At 35.6% G+C, this 27,647-nt stretch overlaps 1 protein-coding gene across 1 annotated transcript in view; it reads left to right on the forward strand.

Annotated features, from left to right (window-relative positions):
• RIT2 (Ras like without CAAX 2) overlaps positions 1-27,647 on the forward strand; it is a 465,270-nt gene that overhangs the window by 135,041 nt on the left and 302,582 nt on the right. The window lies entirely within an intron of this gene.

Consider the following 27,647-nt stretch of genomic DNA (forward strand, 5'->3'; position numbering starts at 1 on the left):
AGCATTCCTACCAGCAGTGAAAGAGAGTTCCTTTCTCTCTACATCCCCACCAGCACTGCTTATTCTCATTCTTTGTGATGTGTGCCAATCTCCATCTGTTAGACATTTTTCTGGTAAAGTTTTGTCAGTGCCATGTATATTTTGGATATTAGCCCCTTATCTGATGGGTATTGGGTGAATAGCTTCTCCCACTCAATGGGTGGCTCTTCTATCCTGGGCAGTATTTCCTTTGAGGTGCAGAAGCTTCTGAGCTTAATATATTCCTATCTGTTTATTTCTGCTTCCACTTGTTTGGAGAATGCTGTTTTGTTCTTAAAGATGCCTTTAGTCTCAATGTCATGGAGAGTTTTATCTATGTGATTTCTATGTCTGATATCAAAGTCTTTAATCCATTTGGAGTTGACCTTCATACATGGTGTGAAGTGGGCGTCTGAGTTCACTTTTTGAACGTGGCTAACCAGTTTTGTTAATACCACTTGTTGAAGAAGCTTTCCTTGCTCCATTTAGGATTTCTTGCTCCTTTATTAAAAATTAGGTGATTGTATGTCTGGGGAACATCCTCTGATTCCACTGATCTGAGAGTCTGTCTTTATTCCAATACCATGATAATATATATTTTCAGCGGATATTAAAAAGCCAACATTTACTTCACTGGGAACCAGAAACTGCAAAACCAGTAATTCTTAGTTTAATTCCCAATATCAGTAGGAAAAAAATGAAAGACATTGATACATATTTTTATTCATTATATACATATCTATCTAGCTAGCTATCACTATGTCTACTTAGCTTTTAAAGTCAAACCTCTTTCATTGAACACAAACCAGTACACCGATTTATAAGCAAAAGTATTGGAATGAAAGATTCTGATAAAATTTTCTTTCCAGCTCATTCCTTTCAATAACCATTATTTCATTGCTGTTACTATCTCTAAAAACATCTTCTATATCACACATATGCACAATACATATGTATTGGCAATGTTCATTCTTTAAAGAAAAGTATTTGATTTTTGGAAATAACTAAGAAAAAAATGTAAAGGTTAGTAGAATTGCTTTGTAAATAAAAGAATGCTTCCCCATTCCCTCTTAAGATTGCCTTAATTAATTCCCCATACCTTTTTATATGATATTTGGACTTTTATAATAGAAAAAACTTAATTTTAAATAAAATGAGTTATATTGTAATAAATATGCATTGTTTTCATATGACATATTTTTACAATCATTGGGGGTTGTTTATTTTGCTCTTTTGGTGCTGTATCCAGAGATGTTCAGAGGTTACTTTTAGCTCTGAACTCAAAAATTACTCTTACTGGAGTTCAGGAACCATAGAGGATCCATAGATTGAATCCAAATAGGCAACTTGCAAGACAAGCATATACCCATTGTACTACACCCATTGTACTATTCTCTAGTTTGTACTGTCTCTAGTTTCTTATAAATATATATTTTTGACAAGCTGTTCAACCATTTAAGTTTATTTTTTATTCTAATTACCAATTGTGGTCAATGCCTATCTTCCTTCCTTCCTTCCTTCCTTCCTTCCTTCCTTCCTTCCTTCCTTCCTTCCTTCCTTCCTTCCTTCCTTCCTTCCTTCCTTCCTTCCTTCCTTCCTTCCTTCCTTCCTTCCTTCCTTCCTTCCTTCCTTCCTTCCTTCCTTCCTTTTTTCTTTTAGAAACACATCTTCAAATTAGGTGTTTTTCATTACTATGTGATAAAGTAAATTAAAATATATTATTGAATTTTACACAACAATTCTCCCTCAGTAATTTATCATTTAACTCACACTACAAACAAAATATGAATAAGATTGCTTTGTTTTCAATTTTAATATATTCACTTTGAAGAACAGGGTTGCACATAAATAAATACTTTATAATACTGTTCTAGACTGTAGGACAGAATTAAATGGAGTTAAATGCAGATAGAGCAAATAATAGACACCTATTTTTCAACATATGATCTTCAAACTGATCACAATTCATAGATATTTCTTGTATGTCTACCAAAAACATCAAAAAGGGTAGTACCTATAAGTGACATGATTTTGTTGCTTTGGCTAAAACTTGTAACTAGTGATATTAAATTAAATAAATAATTATCCACATTGTATTTTTGTTTTCCTCTTAGCAATTAGATTTTCATACAATAGTTTTAATTTTAATGGCCTACAGGTCTTCTCATTAAAAAATACTGAAATTGATTGTGATATTTATCAGGTACACCCAAATGCAATTTTGACTCTAACTACTGTTTCTAAATAATGCAATCTTTGACATAATATAAAAATACTGACATTGCCTATGAAAATACTAAGACACTCACCAAAAGGTATATAAAATCCTCAGCATTTTAACAGGTATCATAAAATAATGCCAACTAACGACAGTGCTGTGTCCAAAGCATAAAGAATTATATTTTAGAAGCAGCCATTGTTTCAAAACAAATGGTCTCCCATCTTCTTTATTAGATTACATAGCATTGATTATGCCAGCTTTTCAATTAGAGCAAAATGAACTCTGGATATAGATATAGATATAGATATAGATATAGATATAGATATAGATATAGATATAGATATATAGATATAGATATAGATATAGATATAGATATAGATATAGATATAGATATAGATATAGATATAGATATAGATATAGATATAGATATAGATATAGATATAGATATAGATATAGATATAGATATAGATATAGATATAGATATATTGTTGTTGTTGTTGGGTCACATCCAGCAGCGCTCAGGGGTCACTCCTGGCTCTACACTCAGAAATCACTCCTGGCAGGGACAGTGGATTCAAACAACTGTCCTTCAGCATGCAAGGCAAATGTTTTATCTCCATGCTATCTCTCCAGCCTCTGGATATTTTGTCTCATGCAAAAACTTAATTTACAACCTAAAGCTCAGTTATCTATAAATTAAAAACTGGTATAAAATTCTAATGTTTTTCAGTTAAACTGGACATAAACTCACAAAGAATATAGCACCAAGATGACCATTGGTTAGTCTTTATGATTTTATCTTAAAATGAAACAGATTTAGTGGGGCTGGAACAATAGTACAGAGGTAGGGCATTTGCTTTGAACAACCCAGGGTAGACCTGGGTTCTATTCCCGGCATCCCATTTGGTTCTCCGTGCCTGCCAGAGCAATTTCTGAATGCAGAGCCAGGAGTAATCCCTGAGCACCACTGGGTGTGACCTAAAAACAAACAAAATAAATGAAACAAATTTAAAAAGAAATAATTTTATTAGATTTAACAAAAGTTTATAAATATTATTTATGACTACAAAATGAACAAATTTGTGTAGAAGAAATATAATACAGTTCTTTTGGATTATGTATGTTGAAAAACTTGCCATTTATATTGGATGGTATAAATGCAGAAAAGCCAGAACTTAATTTTCATATTATGATTGACTTCTGAGTATAATAATTGCAAAGTTCAATTGACTGTGAGAGAAAAATAAAGATGCTGTCAAGAAAGCAATAAAATACCTCTTTAACTTCCTCATTATAGAACGTTTTTAAATCATTATCTTCTACCTTCTGAAACTTATTTTAAGTTTTCAGCCGTAATTTGTTAAGAGAGCTTTTCAAGAAGCCTGCAGTGTTTGATTCACAGACTCACAGGAAACACGGAGTATTTTAGTTGAAAGGTTTGGTCTAAATAGTGAGGGGAAATACTCGCTGATACACATTATAACAATTATTTATCCTTACCAATGGAAAGCAATTTCTAAATTGCAATGGGTATGATTGTTTTTTAGGACAAATGAACCATCATAATTTACACTGTGTGCAACTACGTGCACAGCTGGTATAGTTAATGGAGTCTGGTGGTGGACATAAGGAAAACCTGACAGAGTGGATAAAACTGGACATTCTCCAGGATGCTCATTAATCATGTGACTAATCTGAAAATGAATGCATCATGCAAATTAGAGGTGAAAGTGTCTTCCTGGTTTGGAGAGATACCAGCATGTGAAATTGTGTGGATTCTTAACACTGCATGAGGAGCGACTATGGGATGTGTCAATGTCATGCTTTAATTGGAATATGGTGGTGGGTGGAACATGTTTTTGAATTAAACATAAATTTCCATAAGATTTAGTGTGGTCATAATGGTGTTCAGTGATGCAGAAAAAACATTTGTGAAATTGTCTTTAATAACACCATAGCAATATTCAGGCTGCTCAAAGGAGTGCGGATAGAGTGTAAATTTTCTAGCTGGCAAATTTCCCTAATTCCACCAATGATCCCTTTACTCTGCCTAAATGTTCTATTTCCTTTATGTTGTGTGACTATTTTAGCTCTTTAAGGAAGCCTGCTTCTTCTATTTTCTAAACAGATGGCAAGAGTGTATGCAGTAACAATTCAATTATTAATTCTATTTTAACTACTTGTTTAAAATGACTCCACTTATTCTAGCAGCCCGGGGGGTGAGGGTGGGGGATATGGGATGCAGGATAGGAATAGGGGCGGAGAAAGGGCAAATTTGGTGATGGGAATTCCCCTAATTCAATGTTAATATGTACCTAAAATACTACTCTGAAAGCTATATAAGCCAATATGGTCAAAATAAAAATTATAATAAAGCAAAAAAAAAAATGCTGCTTAGAACAATGCAGAATATACATAAATAATCTTATAAAAATGAAAAAAATGACTCAAATGATCAGTCTGATCAATGTACTAAAACAGTACAAGTTGTAAGACTTGCGAGATACTAAAGCAAATGTTTTCCCAACATATCCACTTCATTTAATTATACCACTGTATTTAATCATACCCACTGAACAACCAAATGCAGCTCTGGAAACCTTGAAGTATGGCTGCACCACAGTATCACAGGCCAAGCACTGAACAACCAGGCTCAATATGGTCACTGAGTTACCTTAACCTGGTTATAAAGCTACACGATTTTAAAAAAAAATTGTACAACTATATTTTCTTGCAATTATTTTTCTTTAAAAATGGTAACAATGTTTTAAATATATATATTTACAGCTATTTTATATATATTCAACCAAAATCTTTATTGATTAAATATAGAGAAGTAATTTTTTTTTTTTTTTTGGTTTTTGGGCCACACCCGGTGACACTCAGGGGTTACTCCTGGCTATGCGCTCAGAAGTCGTTCCTGGCTTGGGGGACAGTCTGGGACGCCGGGGGTCCATCCTAGGCTAGCGCTGGCAAGGCAGACACCTTACCTCAGCGCCACCGCGCCGGCTCTCAGAAGTAATTTTTTAACATTCTATTTTAATAAATTTTCTAAAGTAAGCTGGGTTCTGCACAGATGTATCTCAGCAGTAGTTTTACTTTACATATTTAAGATTTTTGGTTAGCATCCTGACATTTTAAATTAAACAAATCAATAAGCTTTTGTTACATGTGTCTCCATAATTTGTTTTATATCACAATGTTAAATTTTAATTATTTATTTATTTTGGTTTTTGATCTACACTGGAGGCACTCAGGGTTTATCCCTGGCTCTGTGCTCAGAAATTGTTCCAGGCCGGCTCAGGTACCATATGGGATGCAGGGATCGAACCCGGTTCTGTTGTGGATCTGCCATGTGCAAGGCAAATGCCCTATTGCTGTACTCTTATTCCCGGACCCTTAAAATATATTCTTAAGTCTTGGGCATTTTTATATTTTTATTCTCCTGAATTGATTCTATTGCATTTTCCAGCATGACTGAATAGATTTCACATCATTAAAATTTTATAAATTTAAGCATATTTTGTTTTTTCCTTCGAAGCTATCATTTTGCTTAGTGGTGCCTCTATGGTATGGTCTGTTGCCAGTGACATCTTCTTGTGTTGACTACAATATTTTTTGATGACAAATCTAGTTCATTGATAGTTTTTTACCTTGCTATTATGACAAATACTTTCCTCCTCTCTCCTAGGAAACTTAATACCGCTATTTCTCTAAAAGGTTCTAGTTTGATTTAATGCAAAATGGTTATGACAAAAGAATTGCTGCAGATATTTAAGTTGATCATTTTCTCAAATACTTTTCTTGTGGAGCCAAAGCCAATAGTGTGCAATGGTTACTTCTAGCATATGCTTAAGATTGCTCTGGACATTACTCAAGAGACTAAAAGTACTGGGTACAAGCTTAGATATCCTGCAAGAAATGCATGAACAAGGCTTATTGAGTTATCTCTCAATGACCTGTTGTAGAATTTATTAAATATTAATTTTGTGAACCTATTGCTTATAAGAGATAGATAAATAGAAACCAATACTCTGATTATTTTATGTTATTTTTGTAAATTAACTTTATTATTACAATTCACCTAATAAGTGTCTCCTTTTATAATTAGTTCCACATTATTAAGTTCATTTCTATTAGAGCTAATTATAGCAGGTTTTAAAATATAAGATGAATAAGATAGAAGATTAGATATAATTACTTCAGCTTTGGTAATAGCATATGACTAGACAACTTGAAAAAAGTATTAATTCTGTCATTGTATCTACTGTTTTCTCTTTCTATCATAACCAGTTCATATCAAAATTCCTCCTTCTTAGATAAGAAATTTTAATACATGGTATAAAAACATTTATATTTTTCTAAAGCCTTGGAAAGGACAGAGGGGGATTTAAAGATATATTGTTTATACAGATTAAACTTAGATGCACACTGCTGATAGAAACATTTCCAAGAACAATAGAATATAGAAGCTACCCCTAATTCTATTACTAGCTTATTTATCTTTAACCATAGTAATAAAATCAAGTTTAATCAAAAAAAGTTCTCTGATATCAATTATGTTTGGAGTCATAAACTATAGAAATGACATCTCAGCTCACTGGACCCACATTATTATAAATTCTACTGTACTTTTCTCTTTTTTCTTTGTGTGGTGATTGTCTGCAATATTACTTCTGAGTCAATATTAGTTCTGGAAATCTAGACATTCCAAATACAATTAAGACAGAAAATAAGTTGGGTGAAAGTAAAGAACAAAACAGATGAAAGACAATTCTTCCTCCCCTTTTAAGATACTTTGCTGGAAGCTCTGTAGATAATTGGCATCCTCCCCTTTTAAGATACTTTGCTGGAAGCTCTGTAGATAATTGGCATCACTCGGAAAATTGACTTGCTTTTTATACTGAGCAGACTTCTAATAGTTTTCATAATGATGGTCCTTATTGATCTCATCACCTTGAGTATGAAGGGAGACAAGTTTGTTTCACATTATTAGAGTGTGACAAAAAGTGATGTGATATCACTCCCATGAAACTTTGAATTAAATAGCAAAGATGAAGGAATTTTGCAGATATAATTAAGGCCTTCACCAGGTGAGTTTATGTTGATCATAAGGGAGTTATCATCTTGAATGGGATTGACTTTGTCAGATTAACACTTGAAAAGAGTTGAGGACAAAGAAAATCAGATAATTCTCTCGTTGGCTTTGAAATCCTAACCTGCCACTTTGTGAGGTGCTGTGAGAGGCCACAAGGAATTGACAGTGACAAGCAGTCAAGAGCCAGGGAGTAAACTAGGATCTCAGCTCCATAGTTGCAAGAAATAAATTTTTGTCTGTAAAAGAATGAGCAGAAAAGAATATCCAGATTTATACATATGAACAGAACATAGCTTCAAATTTGACTTCCTCCATGGAAGAGAACTCTTCTCAAACCTATTCTTCTGTCTTACAGCAATTGTTAATAAAGATACTTTTTACTAATCTGCTTCAGCCTATAACAACTGCATGACTTAGAAAACTCATGGTATCTTCTCAGAGTAATGGAGTCTAGAAGGACAAGATAATGTTGGGATTGTTTTTGGTAAAATCTTGCATCCTGGTTAGCTGTGGCTGCCTCCTTACTGTGTCCTCATGAGAACTGTCTCTCTGTGTAAACAGAAAAATTGAGCATTGTAGTGTCTATTCCTGAGGATGCAGCTCTATCAAAGGAGATTCTTACCTTTATGATCCCAAACCATAAACTTATTATTCCCTTAATATAAAAAGGGTAATTTGAGGGATTAGGGGGACATACCCAGTGGTGCTTGGGAGATACTCCTCTATATTTGTGGAGTGATTTCAGGCATCAAAGGGTGCAGGGGGTGCAACCTATGGTGCCAGAATCTCCTGCCTGAAAGAATGTATTCTAGTCCTGAAAGCCACCTGCCAGCTCTTGATTTTTTTGATTTTTAACACCTTCTCTCCAAATATAGTCTTATGAAGGGTGAGCCCGACATGTGGCTCAGTGTGTTACTTCATTATTTTAATCTGTGAAGTTTTCATATATTGTTCCTAGCAGTAGAACAGCGATACCATGTTAAGAAGGTTAAAAAAGTATTAGTTAACACCTAACAATAGCTACCACAAAAATAGACAATTACCAATTCTGAAAAAAACTTGTAGAGTAAGCAGGGGTATTAAGAGACTTGTAATGTTAAAATTGTAAAGTACTTCTTTCACATATGGCCATCAAAATAATCCACCATTGGGTAGGGAGTTCTTTCTTTTCTATTGCCATTTTAGTTATAGTCAGTTATGTATTCCTAGTTGTATTAGTATATAAAGTTAGAAGAATAAGAAAACAATAAAATTATAAAAACACTGGATAGATTCTCAGCATACTCAAGGACCTTGTGAATCCAATATATTTTGTTTTTGAGCCAACCTGGCTGAGCTCAGGACTTATTCTTGGTTCTGCATTCAGGAATTTTTTTCTGAATGTGCTTAGGGGATCACATGCAATACCAATGATCAAACCTGGCTTGGCTGTATGCAAGGTAAGTGCCATAACTCATTATGCTAATTATCCAATCCAAAAAATATTTTAAAGGATAGGAGCACATTAAGAAAAGTAGTTTAATATGTGTTCAATTATTAAGACATGCACACATTCTATGATAAATATAATTTTTTCCTATAAAATAAGTCAACAGTGCTTAAGAATGTGGTTTTTCAAAGAAGTGTAAAGTTAAAGAAAAAATGAACAGAAATTTAATGCTATATGTAGAACTCATACACAAACTGAAATAGCTAGAAATCTAGTAGATATGTATGTTGTGTGCCTGTGTATGAGAAAGACTAATAAGGATTATGTAAAATGTTTTCCATTTATACGTATTCACTTTATCTGAGTGAAGTTCTCTCTTTTACTTAATTTCTGTTAAGGATCCATTTATGCTAAAACCCCTGGAATGTGAGATTGGAGAGATAATGAAAGAGTTAGGGTTTGTGAGTTGCCTTCACCTAATGTGTCTTTGGTCCTCTTTATCATAAAGCCCCTAAATATTACTATGTGTAGCCTCAATGGCCCTATACACTACTATTAGATGTAACATTGATGGGACTGGGCACTGCTGGGGCTCTCATGTTCTCTAGTTCTGCCAGAGGCCAAACAAGATTACACTTTGGTCCCTCAATTGAACCACTGACCTATTTGATCAAGAACCACGTGGAGAAGCCCAGGAGAATGACCAACCTAATAAAAATAAAAATAAAAATAAACATGTTCTTATGTTCAATATGCTCCTGCTATCCAAGTTATTTTAAGTTCATTATATTTCTGCTTCCTTTTCCTCACAATCAAATATTACCAAGAACATTCTGAGTTTAAGAAAAGTAAAACAGATTGTCCTGAAGCCTCTAAATTAGACGGTGTGACAACCTCTCTCTGGGAGAAGTCACCTTGCTACATTCTTTTTGGCTCTAATTGGGCCAAGAAGAGTATCTTAATATTTTTGTACAGATGAAGTTTCCAACCACCTGGCAAGAGAGTACCAGTCAATGTAGACACTGCAGTGAAGTGCTCCACCATCTACAATCTTTCTGATCATTGCTGTTCTAAAAGACACATATACCATAATGTTTCCTGTGCACCTTATATTTACCCATCTTATTTTCCTCATCTGTACAAGCTTACCTTTTCCCCTCATGAATATGCATTTGTTTCATGAAAATTACTAGGGTATGTATAAATGCTACCTAATCTTACTTCTGCTGGGCATAAAATCAAATCAAATCTCTACTTCTTTTGAAGCTTGGTGTGATTATTCTTTCAATTTAAGTTTCTTACACTCCCTCCAGTAATTCCCTTCTTTTCTATTCAGTTGCCTCGGTGCCCTTTTACATGACATTTTGAAACAAATCTGCATTTTTAAAATGAATCTTATAAATGAAATCAAAATTTATGGAAACTGAGCCTTCAGAGACTACAGTTTGTTATTTGTTAAAAATCATGTAGCTGGGAAGATTTTGAGCTTAGGTGTGAAAATACTCTGGATCCTGATACTAGCAGTCTTTCTTCTGCTGAACTCATGTTTAGTAGTTTGATTCACATCATGTCTGCCAGTTTGGTTTGATGTTGTGTATGAAATAAGAAACAGCACACTGCCACAGAGTGAATGGATCTTAAAATCCTAAAGAGGTATTAGCCAATGTGAGAAATTGCAATAAAAATGCAGCATGAGAAACCTTAGAACAATGGGCAATCAGTGCATGAAAATAGCAAAGGGCAATTATTGTTTTGATCTAGAGAATGGTTTTCTGAAAGAGAAGGAAGTACTTAGCCTAAGTCCTGAATGATAAGCATGGATAAAAGTAGTGAGGGCATTCCAGAGGGCAGGTCGGGGTAGAAGCTAAGCCCAGAGTCAGCACAATGGGCTAATTGTACTTCCCAGAATCACAGGGCACACTGGGAACCTTTTAAATCTCCCAGTGGATCTTAATCTGCTTACTAGGAAATGCTACAACATGGATCATGCATATAACCTAAAGCAAAAAGCTTTTAAAAGCCGTTTCCTAAAATGTTTATAAAAATAATTAAGATACTGAAAATTGGGTCATCTATTGTACACCAGAGATTGCGGGTCACATTTTCCTAAAACATCTCTCTCTAACTGGAAGCAGGACAAGGAAAACTGTCCGAGGTGGACATATCCCTGAGATTGGTCCACAGATAGTGTTGGAAACCTTTAATTACTGCCTCCTTCAGATACCAATCTTCAGGGCTCTCCACTATCTAAAACAAACGTATATACATAGTAGCCTGCAATGAAAGGTGTTTTTTTATATATAGAAATACAATGTGGGGTGTGTGTGTGTGTGTGGTGTGTGTGTGTGTGTGTGTGTGTGTGTGTGTGTGTGTGTGTGTGTGTGTGTGTGTGTGTGATGGTCAGGGTTCACTCCTGGCTCTGTTCTCAGAAATTACTCCTGAAAAGCTTGGGGACCATATGGGATGCTAGAGGTTGAAGCGGAGTTAGCTATGTGCGACATAGACACCTACCTACTGTGCTCTGATTCCAGTCCTGAAATACATCATTTCTGTTGTTGTTTCTATTTTATTTTATTTATTTATTTTTGGGCTGAAAAGTTCTCAAAACTAACCAAAACAAGCATCTCTACTGATGATGAAAGACATGCACACCATTCTTGCCACCTGGGCGAAAAAGCAGTATAGATTATACCAAGATACTTCTCCTGATTGGGTAAATGAAACACAGATGCAACAGAAAAGTAAGATCCTCCTGCGACTACTAAAAGAGACCATTAAGGTGGAGCCAGGGTGTTGGAAGGGTGAGATTTTTTTTTCCTTTGAAAAGAAAGGAATGACAGCCGTTAATACACCCTGGTGCCCATTTTTCAAACGCACGCTACCATGGGAATAACAATAATGTGAGAGTGTCACTGAGGAGGGAAAAAATTGTAAGAATGATAGAGTGGAAAGGATTATAGTTCTGGCACCGGAAAGACAAAGGTTTTAAACTCACGTCATCAATTTACTAACTGGTTAAGTGAATAAGGTGGCAAAGAACTGTAGCTTCCTCTCTTCGAAAGAGTCAAGAAGTTGGTCAATTAAATAGCAGCCTGCAAGTGAATAATTATAACTAACAGAGCTTTTATTCAGTGAATTTTTGGTGGGGAAGGAAATGATTCAGATACATTTATACTTGACTGAAGTTTCCTTCTGAAATCATAAGACAAATTATCTCTAATTGTTTTTGTTTGGGGGGTCACACAGAGCAGTGCTGAAGGGTACTCACAGTCCAGTGCTCAGGGGATGAAGTGGCAGTGAGTATAAATACAGATCACTCAAATGCAAAGTATGTGTGTTATTATTCTGAAATATCTTCATGGCTCCTAATTATTCTTATAATTACACCAAAGCCCTTAGTTTTTGCTCAGAATTATTACAATGCCTATTGGTTACTTCCTGTTTACTTTCTGCTTGGGACTTGCAGACCGTTCTTGGTCATGCAAGAAAGCTCACATGGTAGCAAAGATTGTAAATGGGCCTTCAATTGCAAAGCATACATCCATTTTCCAAATCCCAATTTGCTGCAGACAAAAGAGAAGATTCTCTTGGTGTATATGAGTACCTTATTTCATTTATTCACATAAGGAACTATATCATTAGAAAATAATCTATAAATGTTAACATACCTAAAATTTGGAATTCAAATCTATTTAACTATTAAGCATTGAGGAAGGAGAAAACATCCTATGAAAATAATATCAGCCTCTGGTTGGTTTTATTTAAAGATTATGTTTAGCCCTGACAAGAATCTTCTGTATGCTAATTATATAGAATTATTTACTATCATTCTGTAATTTCAAGCATTTTTCCATATGATCAAAAGCTATTCTAGACCTTCACTAAAACCATTAATAAAAATGGAACTCACATTGAGGCAAATAATTACAGAACAAACTACTAGTAAACTTCATATATCTGTAAACAAGCTACCATTTATCACTAAGCAAATGCAACACATACCAATCCCTTAATTATCTTTGATCCCATTTCACCAACTGAGATGACAAATAAAATAAATAAAATAAGTTCCTGAAGTTCATTTACCTGCACAGTGATTTAAACTGCCATTAATCACTTTTTTCCAGATATGTAGCACAATATAAATTTCAAAAAAGAAAAGCCTTAACTTTCACACTATTGTAGAAGCTATATATTTATTTAAAATCTAATCACATATCTTGGGATTTCATTCTCTTTCTACAAATGTTAGTTTTATCTTCTGAGATGCAATAGGGCTGAGAATAAATAAGGTAAATAAGAAGTCAAGGAATCTTATGTTTTTGCCATTCTTCAACATTATACATTCCTTTTTCACCTTCTTTGCTTTAGAACATATTTTTATATTTCTCATAAATCTTAACTTTTCTAAAGTGCGAAAGACTTCGAATGAAATTTTCCCAATCTCCTGATAAAAATTCCTAGGGTTAAGTACGATTCCCTATCCTATTTCTTCTCCTAAATCACTTTATACTTCTCAGGGCCATCTCCATTGTTCGATATCTTTAAAGTGCCAAGTTAGATTGTCTTACACCATTTCTCCAGAGAAGACACCCTCACCTGCCCCACAGTAATCTCAGCAATTTCCTTTGCTGTGATGTGTATGAGATATGTGCTCCTATGTGCTCTTGGTCATAAATTCATCCCTGTCCTCTCTCTTTTCACAGCCCCCTGACATTCATTTCACATTTTGTTTACAGAAACGAGACTTTGTGGTTAACATTTAACATTTGTAGCCAAACTAGTGTAGTTATATTTGATAGTCACATGCATAGGCTTTTAAAAAAATTCTTCAAGCTGGATGGGAGAGAGAGATAGGACAGCAGGTAGGAAATTTGCCTCGCAATCCAACTGGTTCCTGAACCATATGTGGTAGCATTAGCTCTACCGGTGCAGTCCCTGAGTGCAGAGCCTGGAGTAAGCCTGAGAACCACGGTGTGTGGCCATGAAACAAAAATCAAAACAGCTTCAGGTCAGTTTTTATGTTCGGGTGGCATGTGTGTGTTGGGGGGGGGGTGCGTGTGCATGGGTGGATGTGGCTGTGGCTGTGTGTCTCCTCAAACATTTCTTCCTTTTTAAATATTACCAATCACACGGAAAATACAAGAGAAGGGAAAGAGGAGACATTTAAGTCATCGAATTTGCTGACAGCACCAAAGTAGAGAAGATGCAGTTTTACATTCATTAACTCAGCCTTTACCTTTTACTGTGTTACCTAAGAAAGGAAACAAAACTGAAGTGTAAAGTATATGCTAAGAAAATCAGTCAGTAAAATATGTTCTCTTGCTTTCTACAGTAATGCTTACTTATAAAATACTTATATTTAGAAGTATATTTACTTATAAAGTAATAAAATACTCCTTGAGTGGAAAGGAGAATGGAGGAGATCTAGCGTTTAGAGGTAATACTTAGGCTATTCATAGAACTGCAGCTGACGACAAAAGAGAAAGCCAACTAAACCTGTCCTACAGTTAAAGCTTAAAAGGAGTAGGGATGATACTGGTTGAAGGAAAACGTCTCCTACTAGAACAGTCATGTTGACTGGTAGCTAATTTCCAGTGCTGTTTAAAGAGGTCTGCAAGCTTCTTTAGGGTAACTGAAATGTGAACAAAATTGGAAAGCACTTGGGCAGCATTCCCATAACCTACAGTGGCAAATCCTACAGATGGATATCTTGATTCAGGTCGAAATTGTGCTTGGTTGTATCAGTCAAGGGATAAAGCTGCCACTGCTGCCAGTGAGCATGAGGGAATTTTGCCATCCTCGATTACCTTTCCAGAAATTCAGATACAGCACAGACATACTCAGTCAGCCCACAATGAAACCAAAGATTTTTCTAAATAAGCTAGTACTTCAAAGAAATTTGAAGCAAAGAGCTAAAAAATACAGGAACTCAAACTACTTACTTAGCGTTTTTAGATAGTTAAGACAAAGAAAGCTATTTAGAACAAAAGGTCAAGCTGATTTAACCTTCATTTGCTAATGTTTTCTAAGTACAGGATAGGGCATAAAGTTTCTCTCCAGACAAGTACAAGGCAATTTTAATGGGGGAGTGTAATTTTACACATCAACTTGATTGGGCTACGTGGTGCTCAGATGGATATGTCTTCAAATGTAATTGTGTGTGTGTGTGTGTGTGTGTGTCTATAAGGATTTTTCAAGTAAGATTAAAATTAGAATCAGTAAACTAAGTAAAGCAAAGTTCTTTCCCTAAGCAGACCTGGGCTTCAGGTAATCAATCTCCGGAGAACCAAAGAGCATCTGTAAAATGAGGCATTCCTGACTATTGAGATGAGATAGCACTTAGGCCTCTGCTGCCTCTAGGCTGGAATTTAGAGAGTTCTCTGAGCCTTCAGATTCAACTGGGATTTCTAGCTTCACTTTTACTCTTCAGTTTGCCACTGCATGTTGTGATTCTCCAGAAATGTATGACTCAATTTCTTACATATCTGTATATATGTATATATATATCTATATATACCAAAATATAAACTTACACATAAAATATAATTAATTTTGCAATTAATATTTGATTGTTTGCTCTACTTCTTTTGACAACCCTAATTAGTGGTGGTACTAAATCATGTGCTATTTCCTAAATGATGTTAGGAGTTAGCAACATAATTAGGGATACCATTCAGTTGTATTTTTGTTTTCTCTTATCAAAAATAAGTAATTGATTTGGGGCCAGAGCCATAGTAGGTTGTTTGCCTTATATGCTACAGCTGTAATTTTGACCCATGGCACCTGAGTAATGACCCTGAGTGCAGAGAGGAGTAAGCTTTGACAGTCACTGATTGTGTTCAAAAGGGAGAAAATGAAGACTGCTAATTATCGGAAAAGGACATTCTAAGTTTGCATTTTGTGACAAATTAAATAGTATTAACTGCACTGCATGTGTTTGTGGTGTACTTGATGATTACTATTCTGAATATCAATAGATTTACTTTAGGTAAAAAAATACATAATGATTTTCAAAAACTTAGTTAACAGAGCCAGAGAGCTAGCACAGTAGGTAAGGCACTTGCCTTGCAATCAGCTAACCAGGGGTAACTCTCAGCCTCTCATAGGGCTCCCTAAGTTTGCTAGGAGTGATCTGAGTCTAGCGGAGCCAGGAGCAACCCTGTGTGCTGTGGGTGTAACCCAATATACACAAAACAAAATAAAACTTAGCTAAATAGATGGGCCCCGAGTGATAAATCAATGGGAGTGGTGCTAAGCTTGCACATGGCTGGCCTAGGTTTTATCCCAGGAACCACATGTGTTCTCCTAAAATCCACCAGGAGTGCTTCCTGAATGCAGAGCCAGGGATAAGCCCTAAGCAAAACCTGCTATGACCTCCTCCCATGCCCTGCTTCCTCCAAAGGAAAAAATTCAAAGTACCTTATTACTAGTACTCTATCGTGAAATGCTAGCTTAGATAAATTTAAATAGCATGTATTAAGGTCAATTTTGTCTGTTTATCTTAATGTAGCTGCCAGAAATTTTAAAATGCACGTGGGTGACATCCATTTCATTTCTGTTCCAGGTCCTGGGTCTGTGGCATAGGTAAACACTGTCAGTTTATTAAAACAAAGAAACACAGCCTCAATCTGCTGAAACAGCTGTGCATTTTAACAAGATCCCCATGAGACTGTATGTACAAGAAAGTTTGTAAAGAACTTCTCCAATCCTTTGTCCTAAAAATACTTTCTTCCTCCATCTGTAGAGGAAGTTTAATTTCTGTAGCCTTTATTCCTAGAGAGACTGACAAAGCAAGAATTATCACAAAACGGAAGACTAGAATTCTAAATATATTTCTATGCCAAACTTAGCCTCATAATTTACAAGTTTTTATTGATTAAAATACTATACTCGGCAACCTTAGGACACCGAAATGGACTGTATTTTGGAATTAGTTTAGAAAAGAAAGAAAGAATATTTTCTCCCCTGCATTGCTCAGCAGCAGCTATTGCTGAAACATGGAACCCTTCATCCTCTGCCCTCGGGTTTTCACAGATTTACTCCAGTTTCTTTCACTCAGTGCTCTCCCAGCCTCTGAAACCCTAAGCTGTTAGCACAGCCTTAGTCACCCTACATCTGTCTTTTATTATCTGTCAATCATTTCCTCAGGCCCTTTCTGAGTTCTAACATGACAGCTAATTTTGTGCAGAAGTAATATCACAGTAAGGTGTTTTTGCTTGATAATAGCTTAGTATTTTACCTCTCTTGCACTTTTATTGCATTTTAATAGGGAGTTCTTGGAAAAAATAGCTTATCTGAACAAGAGAGAATGAAGTAGAAGGGCTTGAATTTGGGCATCATACCAAGCCAATGAGAAAGATACTTTAGACCAAGAGGTCATTGGGTGTCATTTTATTTTTTTATCCCTATAACCTATACTTATTAACCTTGCCATAATGAATTCAACATGAAAACCAAATATATACAGTCTTTCTTTATGTTAGGTAAAAACTAATCTAGACAAATTTGATATAGAAGAATAAGAACATCATGGAAATTATCGTGAGTTAATTTTGTGCAGATATTGTTATAAAATATGAACATTAGAGAATTTAAACTATTTCCTAATTTTTTACATTTGAGTAACTTAAAATGTCAATTTCTTTAAAATTATATTAAACAATAAAACAACAGAAATATGCAAAAGTATACAAAGTAATTTTTCTTTTGAAAATAATCTTTTTGCAGAAAAATATTTTCCAATAAATATAATTTAGATGTTTACTTTTTAGTTTTAGATAAATAAAATATGTGATGTGTATTCATGCCTCACTATTTTTACTTATCTTTCAGTGATTCAGACATCTTTGTAGTCTGCTCAAGCTTTCTAAATTTCAAAAAAATAGCAATTTATTTATGATTATATTTGTAGAGTTTATTAATTGACTAACACTGCTGTTTTTAGTTTAGAAATATGAATAGTGTTGATGTAAATATATTTATCTTTTTATATAACTTTCTAAGTTTATATTGCATAGAATTTCCAATGAATGAAATTCCTTAACTACCTACGAAAATGTATGAGTGGTCTAATAATAATGCTAATATGTTACTCAAATTAGTTAGTTTGGATGCTTCTCCCTCAGAAAGGTATCTTAATGGTTTCTGAACCAGTGGGTATATTGTGAATTGTGAACCAAGCCCCACCAAAAATGCACATTTGGGGCTGCAGTGGTAGCACAGCAGTAGGGCATTTGCCTTACACCCAGGATGCAGGTTAAGCAATTCTGAGCGCAGAGCCAAGAGTAAACCCTGAGCGCTTCTGGGAGTGGCCCAAAACACCAAAAAAAAAAAAAAAAGTGCACATTTATCTCTTTGTTCATATTGCATCCATTAGCATTTATCTGCTTAGAGTGATTCACAGTCAATTCTCATATAGAAACATATATAAGTGTTCTCCATTTATCTTCCACCATAGCCAATTGCAGATGCATAAAAGTAATATAGTAAAAGTTTGTGACTAATAACTCTAAGATACAGATCATGTACTTGATGTTTTAGTAAAAGTGTAAGATTTGTAAACTGGTTGAACTACATTATACTCTTATAGCATAGACAAATTTCAAAGCTCCACAAGATTATCATGATTTAATGTTGTCTGTCATTTAAATCTATCATTTTGAAAGATTTCTGAGGATATAAGCTCTGATTTCTGTAAATAAATACTGAATATTTACACTCTATTTTACAAAAACTCTAGTTTAAGACTATGAAGCTATTTATCATGGGAATGGTACAGGGGATCTGAATGTAAAACAAGATAAAACAAGATATATCACCATGCCTTACCAAAGGAAACAAGGAAGAGCAATGTCCTAGAATGTTTATCTAGATAAGTTTTGAGAAGAACTTTTATTTTAGAGGCTGTTCCAAGATATTCTTGCCCATGTTATAGGTCTACTTTCTGGAAGATGACTCATTTGCTTTAAAAGAAAAAGGCATTTCTAATGACTTATATTTCTCTGAGAAGTCTTCAAGCAGTGGGTCTCTGCAAGTGCACAAGTGTCCTGGGCTTCCATGGTGAGCCCTACAGCACCATTAAGTCATGGCATCTGAATCTTGTATGTACAGTCAGGAGTTTCCTTCAACTTCTCCAGACTGTGTGTGGGTCTGAAGTCACACTTTCCTGAGCAGTAATACTGACATTCATTTCAGTCTGAGGCCAGTGGGGAGGTGCTAGTGGTATGCTAGCACTACAACGCTTCACTACTACATTAATCTACTATGACATGCTTAGATGTTTATTTGGTTGTTTTTGTTTTGGGGCCACACATCAGATGTATATAAACAAAGGACTTACTCATGGCTCTGTACACAAGTATCACTTACTCCCTGTGGTGATGGGTGTTTATGTCATGGATTGCTAGGGATAGAACCAGGTTTGGCCGTGTGCAAATCTAGTGCCCTAGTGTATGGAAGGCAAGCAGCTTATATAGATAGAACACTGTACAATTGCTCTTGTCACCTCTTTAGATTTTTAAAAGAGATTTTACAATTGCTGTCTAAGTTAGACATATTCAAGGAACTCTCAACTATTACAGGCTCAAAGTTTACTGAACACTCAATTTACCATGATAAAAAAATGTCATATAATTTCTGTGTTTTTGTACTTAACTCTAATAGTCTCTCTTTAGTTATTGTTTCATGGTAGGAAACCATGAAATTTTCATGCTGCATCATCTCAAAAATGAAATTCATTGTTTCCAAATCACTTTTCAAGTTCAAAAAGCACATACAGAGGCCAGTGAGGTGGCGCTAGAGGTAAGGTATCTGCCTTGCAAGAACTAGCCAAGGAATGACCACAGTTCGATCCCCCAGCATCCCATATGGTCCCCCCAAGCCAGGGGCAATTTCTGAGCATCAAATGCGTGTGCCCCCCCCAAAAAAAACCAAGCAAACAAGTACATACATTCCTACAGAATGTTTCCTCCTTCCAAATCCTGTTTGTATCAATTTGAGAACTGATCTCAGTGCAATCTCCTCTTCTCTGGGTGGCTATTGATGTTTTTTTTTTTTTAAAGATGCACCATTTAAAAGTTTCTGATATAGTTTGCATTAGTATAAAACTGCCTATTTATTTTTCTACACTACATTAAGATTATAACGGTAGAAATCAACTCATTCCACTACTCTATATGGTAAACTCTGTACCTATCTTTAAAAGAAAAGACTGAATACTCAAATACACAATGGTTTTGACAAATATGCTAATATATCTGATTTGGATCACTGCTAATTTAATCATGATTTAACATATTGTTAAAGAATGTCAGTGCAAAATGTTGCAAAGTGCTTCTGCTTTACACAATTCACATACACACTAACCCCCCACATGCAATTAAGATGATTTATTTAAATAATTCTTTGAAAGATTGTAATAGATTATTTGCACCCCTATGTCTATTTTTAATTGGATTGATGATTAACATCTTGGAGATACTAACCCAAAATTATGGAAATATATATTTACTGTAGTACCAATTATCATACATTTCTGATTTATGGATAGACTGTATAAATTATTCAAATATAAATATGTTTAAGAGTCATCTAATGAAATCCCACAAATTCATAGCTGCTTATTAGGGTTTTAATTATTTTGATTTTATATTTACAGATAAAATTATTTTAATTAAATATATGTGCTTGTATTATAGAATAATCAAATTAATTACTTGGGACAAATTATGTTAAGATATATAATGACTAAAATATTTTTGATGATTATTAGAGCACATCTTAGCAAATCCTCTATTATTTACTTATTGAGAAGAAATTATTCTCATGTGTTTTTAACAAAAGACAAAAGAGATATGATTCCTATATGATTTTATAGATAATTTAGAGATATAACAGATATAAATTATAGATAATTTCCTTTGATTTAAACTAATAATTCTCTTTTTATTGACTAGCACTTTTTTTTTTTTTGGCTTTGTGGGCCATGCCTGGCAGTGCTCAGGGGTAATCTTGGCTCTGCACTCGGAAATTCTCCTGGCAGGCTCTGGGGACCAAATCGGATGCTGGTAATCAAACCCAAGTCAGTCCTGGGTCAGCCGCATGCAAGGCAAACGTCCTACCGCTGTTCTATCTCTCCTCCAGCCGATAGTATGCACTTTTATCTCTATTTTATAATTATGTTAAGTGAATCCCCAATCATTGCTATTTAGCAATAAACTTGTGACCTTAATGCAGACTTTTTGTAACTTTTTTTATAAAATTCTGCTGCAAAGGGAGAGAGAAGACACATCCTAAAAGAAGGAATAGAAGACACATCCGAAGAGTAATCCCAAATCATACATTAATGTTTTCAAATGATTTTTATGGTGTCAGATGCTTCCAAAAAGGTGTGGCTCTCTGTGAGTTTCTCTGCAAACAACACGCAAGCAGGTGCTGCCATTTCTGCTTGATAAGACTTTGTGTGCACTTGGCCTCTGCTTGGCAAGATAAACGAGCTCTCTTCAGGTTTGGGCCTATAGGCAGATGATTGAAATTCAGGGAGGTGTTTATATGCTTTCAAGAGAGTATTTCTGTCAATGCCTTTCTGCATGGGAGGTCTCACAGGATGTAGATAGATGAAAACAGAAGGGAAGATTATTGGGAGGAAATGTAAGAGATTAGTTTCTATGGAGGCCAGGCAGGCGACCTACTTTCAGAACAGTGGAATGTATACTCTGATGGACACTTTTTAAGAGAGAGAAAGAAATCTTGAATAGAGGGCCTGGCTTAATTTCTAGCCAATTCACAGCAAGTCTCTTTGAAAGTTCTTTTTGATCCCAGGAGTAGCTTTTATTTGATATATGTGTCACGTGCTGGGTTTATATAGGACTCAAAAATCACACAGAGCAGTTCCTGTCTGCATTACACAGCAGGGTGGGGGTTGAATTAAAATAAACAAACATGATATCTGAAAGACACACATGTGATTCTTAGGTCACAGAGACCTTTTCAGAATAACTTCTTACTTGCTTATGAAACTGAAAAGCAAAACTTGTATCATCAACAAAATTGCAGGTAATTCTATGAGTTATTTCTTTGTAAGAGGAAAATTACTGTTGGAGACAGTATCCTGTCAGAGGATCAATTTTTCTGTCTTCTGTCTTTTATGCAGCCTTTTACCTAAGGCTGCCCATCTGCTGACTTTGCTGTAAGCTGTTGGACTAACAGGAAAGGTATTTCACAGCTGAAGGAGATTTTTCTTTGAAGCCAAAGAGAAAGTGAACACCCCCAATGCTAGTTCCAGATCTAGACCACTCCCTTTAGCTTCTTTCCGGAGTTAATAGCTACCTTCAAAAACCTGCCCCCTTCACAAACTGATGTTAGCCCAGATAAGCGGCTGCAGATCCCACTTTGGAGACATAAGGTCTCCATCCCTTCTGAATATTTTACTGCCCTTTGTTCTAAAAACCTTCCCGCCAAAAAGTATGATTAACATGTCCTTTTTCCTGCCCATTTCTCCTCCTCTATATAAGAAATGCTGAACCAATAAATTTTCGCCTCTGATCGGAAACTTCACCTGGGGTCTTCTTTACTAACCTCTCTCAGATTTTTTACAGGTGTGGTTGTTCTTTTAACCCAGCCAAATAAAAGTGCGGAAGTCCAAGAGCCTCCCAGCCGTTTCCCCGCTGGCCGGGCCCCTCCGGGGGGCTTTAGGACCCCGCAAATTACTAAAAGTTCAAAGAACCACAATGACAGTGAAACACAAAATAGAAAAAGACTTTGGTTAGCTATATATTGAGTGATATTAGACTAGCAGGTTGTTGCAAAAAAAAATTAATACCAGACTTTTTTGAAAATAGTTTTTCACAAAACTTTATCTATACTAATTATAGTTATTAGGAGTGAATTTCTTTGACTGTAGGGTATATATTCTATGAATTAAAAATAAATAAAATTGGGGCCAGAACGGTGATGCTAGTAGTAAGGCATCTGCCTTGCAAGCCCTAACCGAGAATAGACAATGGTTCGATCTCCCAGCGTCCCATGTGGTCCCCCAAGCCAGGAGCGATTTCTGAGCACATAGTCAGGAGTAACCCTGAGAGTTACCAGGTGTGGCCCACCCCTCCAAAAATTAAAAAATAAAATGAAATAAATGTTGTTAGTTTGGAGGCCACACCCAACAGGGCTCAGGGCCTAATTTTGATTCTGTTCTCAAGGATCACTTCTACTGTTGCCAGGACCACAATATGTGAGTTGGAGAATAAACCTTGACCTTTCTTGTGCAAGGCAAACACTCTACCTGCTATACTAGTGCTCTAACATGCCTCCAGTAATATTTTCTGTCTTAAATTTAGAAATTCACATCTGTGTCTTACAATGTGACTGTAGAAGTTCCTTGATAATAGATGATTATATGTTTAGTGTGTGTTTATACTTTTAAACCTTAATTGGTTTGAAAAATCTGATTACAGGTCAGTGTGATCCTGATGATGATAAAATGGAGACTGTTCCATATATAATTATGGCATGTGTGTGTGTTTGTGTGTGTGTGTGTGTGTATGTGTGTGTGTGTATGCTCCAGTACTCAATCCAGAATTTTCTACATGTAAGGGAAGTGTATTATAGACTACCTCTCTGGTCCTCAATGTTCAATTTTATAAAATATATGCCACATTTTATACAATCCTATTCTCTGAACAATTTCATGAAAATTCATATTTTTATTAAATTTTTGCAAAATTAGAGATCAAGAGATTTTCATAAAATCAGGTGTCTGTTAGTGACTAATCTCAAACAATTTTAAATTCAATGCTAACTAAAATTATTTTATATATTCATATTCAAGTTTGATTTATATTGCCAACTTCATCCACAAAAATTCTCTTTTGTAGATTCTAGACTATAGTTACAATTGAAATAATTTAAATTCCATTTCGGTTTTCCATGTTTATAACCACAGAGATTCTGAGTGTTCTTTCTCTTTTTTCCTTTACTCCCTCCTAATCTCCTAATTCTGACAGAGTTTTAATGTTACTTATTTCAGAAAACATTTGTAATTTCTCTATTATGTATATACATACACAATTGAAATCATATGAAGTGTTTTTATAATTACTAGACATCAATGAAAGAAAAAATATTTATAAATATGTGAAATTAAAAATTCAGTGGATGAAAGCAAAACAGAGAGGCAATTATAAAATTGTAATAAGAGAAAGTGCAGAGATTGTATAGCAGGTAGGACATTTACCTTGGACACTGCCAACCCAGGTTCAATATCTAGCATTCTTTATTTCCCCTGAATATTACCAGAGGTAATAATTCCTGATTACAAAACCACCAGGTGAGATCAATACTCACTCCCCTGCCAAATGTGTAAGAGATAAGTTAAAAATGAATATGCAACAATAGGACCAGAGAGATAGGACATTTGCCTTACATGCAGAAGGACAATGGTTCGAATCCTGGTATCCCATATGGTCCCCTGATCCTGCCAGGAGTGATTTCTGAGCATCGAGCCAGGAGTAACCCCTGAGTGCTGCCGGGTGTGACCCCCCACCCCAAAAACATGCACGTGCACACACACACACACACACACACACAGAACTTGAAAATGCAACATTAAAGTAAAGCATGGGATAGCAGTAGTGTTTAAAGGAAACATGAATAGGAAAAGAGAGAAAGCTTAAAGAGCTGTTTTGAATGTCCATGATTTAAACGCATGACACCCAGTACCCAAGTACTTCTATAACTACCAGCCTCTGCCTTGCAAAGTACTGAGCTGGGAGTATGTGCAGAGCACCTCCAGGTATATTTCCTTCTTTTCTCTTCCTTTTTTTTATTTAAACAACTTTATTACATACATGATTGTGTTTGGGTTACAGTCATGTAAAAAACACTACCCATCACCAGTGCAACATTCCCATCACCAATGTCCCAAGTCTCCCTCCTCCCCACCCAATCCCCGCCTGTACTCTAGACAGGCTTTCTACTTTCCTTGTACATTCTCATTATTAGGATAGTACAAAACATAGTTATTTCTCTAACTAAACTGTGGTGAGCTTCATGAGCTGAGCTGTTACTTCCAGCTCTCTTCCTTTTGTGTCTGAAAGTTGTTATTGCAAGAATGTCTTTCATTTTTCTTAAAACCCATAGATGAGTGAGACCATTCTGCGTCTTTCTCTCTTTCTCTAACTTATTTCACTCAGCATAATAGATTCCATGTACATCCGTGTATAGGAAAATTTTATGACTTCATCTCTCCTGACAGCTGCATAATATTTCATTGTATATATGTACCACAGTTTCTTTAGCCATTCATCTGTTGAAGGGTATCTTGGCTGTTTCCAGAGTCTTGCTATGGTAAATAGTGCTGCAATGAATATAGGTGTAAGGAAGGGATTTTTGTATTGTATTTTTGTGTTCCTAGGGTATATTCCTAGGAGTAGTAGAGCTGGGTTATATGGGAGCTCGATTTCCAGTTTTTGGAGGAATCTCCATATTGCTTTCCATAAAGGTTGAACTAGACAGCATTCCCACCAGCAGTGTATAAGAGTTCCTTTCTCTCCACATCCCCGCCAACACTGCTTGTTCTCCTTCTTTGTGATGTGTGCCAATCTCTGGGGTGTGAGGTGGTACATCCAAGTTGTTTTGATTTGTAACTCCCTGATGATTAGTGATGTGGAGCATTTTTTCATGTGTTTTTTGGCCATTTGTATTTCTTCTTTGTCAAAGTGTCTGTCCATTTCTTCTCCCCATTTTTTGATGGGATTAAATGTTTTTTCTTGTAAATATCTGTCAGTGCCTTGTATGTTTTGGAGATTAGCCCCTTATCTGATGGATATTGGGTGAATAGTTTCTCTAACTCAGTGGGGGGATCCTGTATCCTGGGTGCTATTTCTTTTGAGGTGCAGAAGCTTCTCAGTTTAATGTATTCCCATCTGTTAATCTCTGCTTTCACTTACTTGGAGAGTGCAGATTTCTCCTTGAAGATGCCTTTAGTCTCAATGTCCTGGAGTGTTTTACCTACGTGTTGTTCTATGTTTCTTATGTTCTTATGTTTTGGATCTGATATCGAGGTCTTTAATCCATTTGGATTTTACCTTCGTACATGATGTTAGCTGGGGGTCTAAGTTCAATTTTTTGCAAGTGGCTAGGCAGTTGTGCCAACACCACTTGTTGAAGAGGCTTTGCTCCATTTAGGATTTCTTGCTCCTTAATCCAAAGTAGGTGATTGTTTGTCTGGGGAACATTCTCTCAGTATTCAAGCCTATTCCACTGATCTGAAGACCTATCTTTATTCCAATACCATGCTGTTTTGATAACTATTGCTTTGTAGTACAGTTTAAAATTGGGGAAAGTAATTCCTCCCATATTCTTTTTCTCAATGATTGCTTTAGCTATTCGAGGATGTTTATTGTTCCAAATAAATTTCAAAAGTGTCTGATCCACTTCTTTGAAGAATGTCATGGGTATCTTTAGAGGGATCACATTAAATCTATACAATGCTTTGGGGATTATTGCCATTTTAATGATGTTAATCCTGCCGATCCATGAGCAGGGTATGTGCTTCCATTTGCGCGTGTCCTCTCTTATTTCTTGGAGCATAGTTTTATAGTTTTCTTTGTATAGGTCCTTCACATTTTTAGTCAAGTTGATTTCAAGATATTTGAGTTTGTGTGGCACTATTGTGAATTGGGTTGTTTTCTTAATGTCCATTTCTTCCTTATTATTATTGGTGTATAGAAAGGCCATTGATTTTTGTGTGTTAATTTTGTAGCCTGCCACCTTGCTAAATGAGTCTATTGTTTCTAGAAGCTTTTTCATAGAGACTTTAGAGTTTTCTAGGTAGAGTACTATCTACTACTCTAGGTAGAGTAGACCTGTCAGTTTTTCCTTTAAGCCTGGTTTATCATCTGTGAAGTATCTGAGCTGTTGTTTATCTATGAAGCTATGTATTCTTCCTTCCAAACTGAACGTGAGTCGGGCTGGGTACAGTATTCTTGGTGAGGCATTCATTTCATTCAGTCTTCTCACAATATCCCACCACTGTCTTCTGGTCTTGAGAGTTTCTTGTGACATGTTTGCTGTAAGTCTTAGGAATCCTCCTTTAAATGTAATTTTCCTTTTTGATCTTGCTGCTTTCAGTATTCTATCTCTATCTATGGGATTTGTCATTGTAACGAGGATATGTCTTGGGGTGTTTTTCTTTGGGTCTCTTTTAGCTGGTACTCTTCGGGCATGCAAGATTTGATTGCATGTAGTCTTTAACTCTGGGTGTATCTCTTTGATGATGTCTTTGACAGTTGATTCTTCCTGGAGATCTTCCTGGCTTTCTGGGACTCCAATGATTCTTATGTTGTTTTTGTTGAGTTTATCGAAGACTTCTATTTTCATCTGTTCGCATGCCTTGAGTACTTTTTCAATCACCTGTTCATTTGTCTTAAGGTTCTTTTCCAATTTCTTCTGTTGTGTTGAGTTTTTCTGCAGCACATCTTCTAGTACTCTGATTCTCTCCTCAGCTACAGATACCCTTTCTGCGAGGCTATCCATTGAGTTTTTCAGTTGAGCAACTGTGTTTTTCAGATCTGTTATTTCTGTTTGGAGTTTTCTGATTTCTGTCTTTGTGTTCTGTTTAGATCGATCTATGCTTTTTTTGAGTTCTACGAACATCTTCCATATTTCTATTCTAAACTCCTTACCTGAGAGGTTAATCCGGTGGTTGAAATTTATTAGGTCATCCGAGCTTTCGTCTGCATTCTTTGTGGATTGTGTTTGCCTGTGAGGTTTCCCCATTGTCACGCTTGTAGTGTGGTTTTTCCAGCGTGTTGTGGTGGGGTTCATTGGTTAGAAAGAGTGCGCAGCCGCAAAGCGACCACACTCTTCTGCTGTCTCTAGTT

Source organism: Suncus etruscus, chromosome 2 (genome assembly GCF_024139225.1).
Source record: "Suncus etruscus isolate mSunEtr1 chromosome 2, mSunEtr1.pri.cur, whole genome shotgun sequence".
NCBI lineage: Eukaryota > Metazoa > Chordata > Mammalia > Eulipotyphla > Soricidae > Suncus > Suncus etruscus.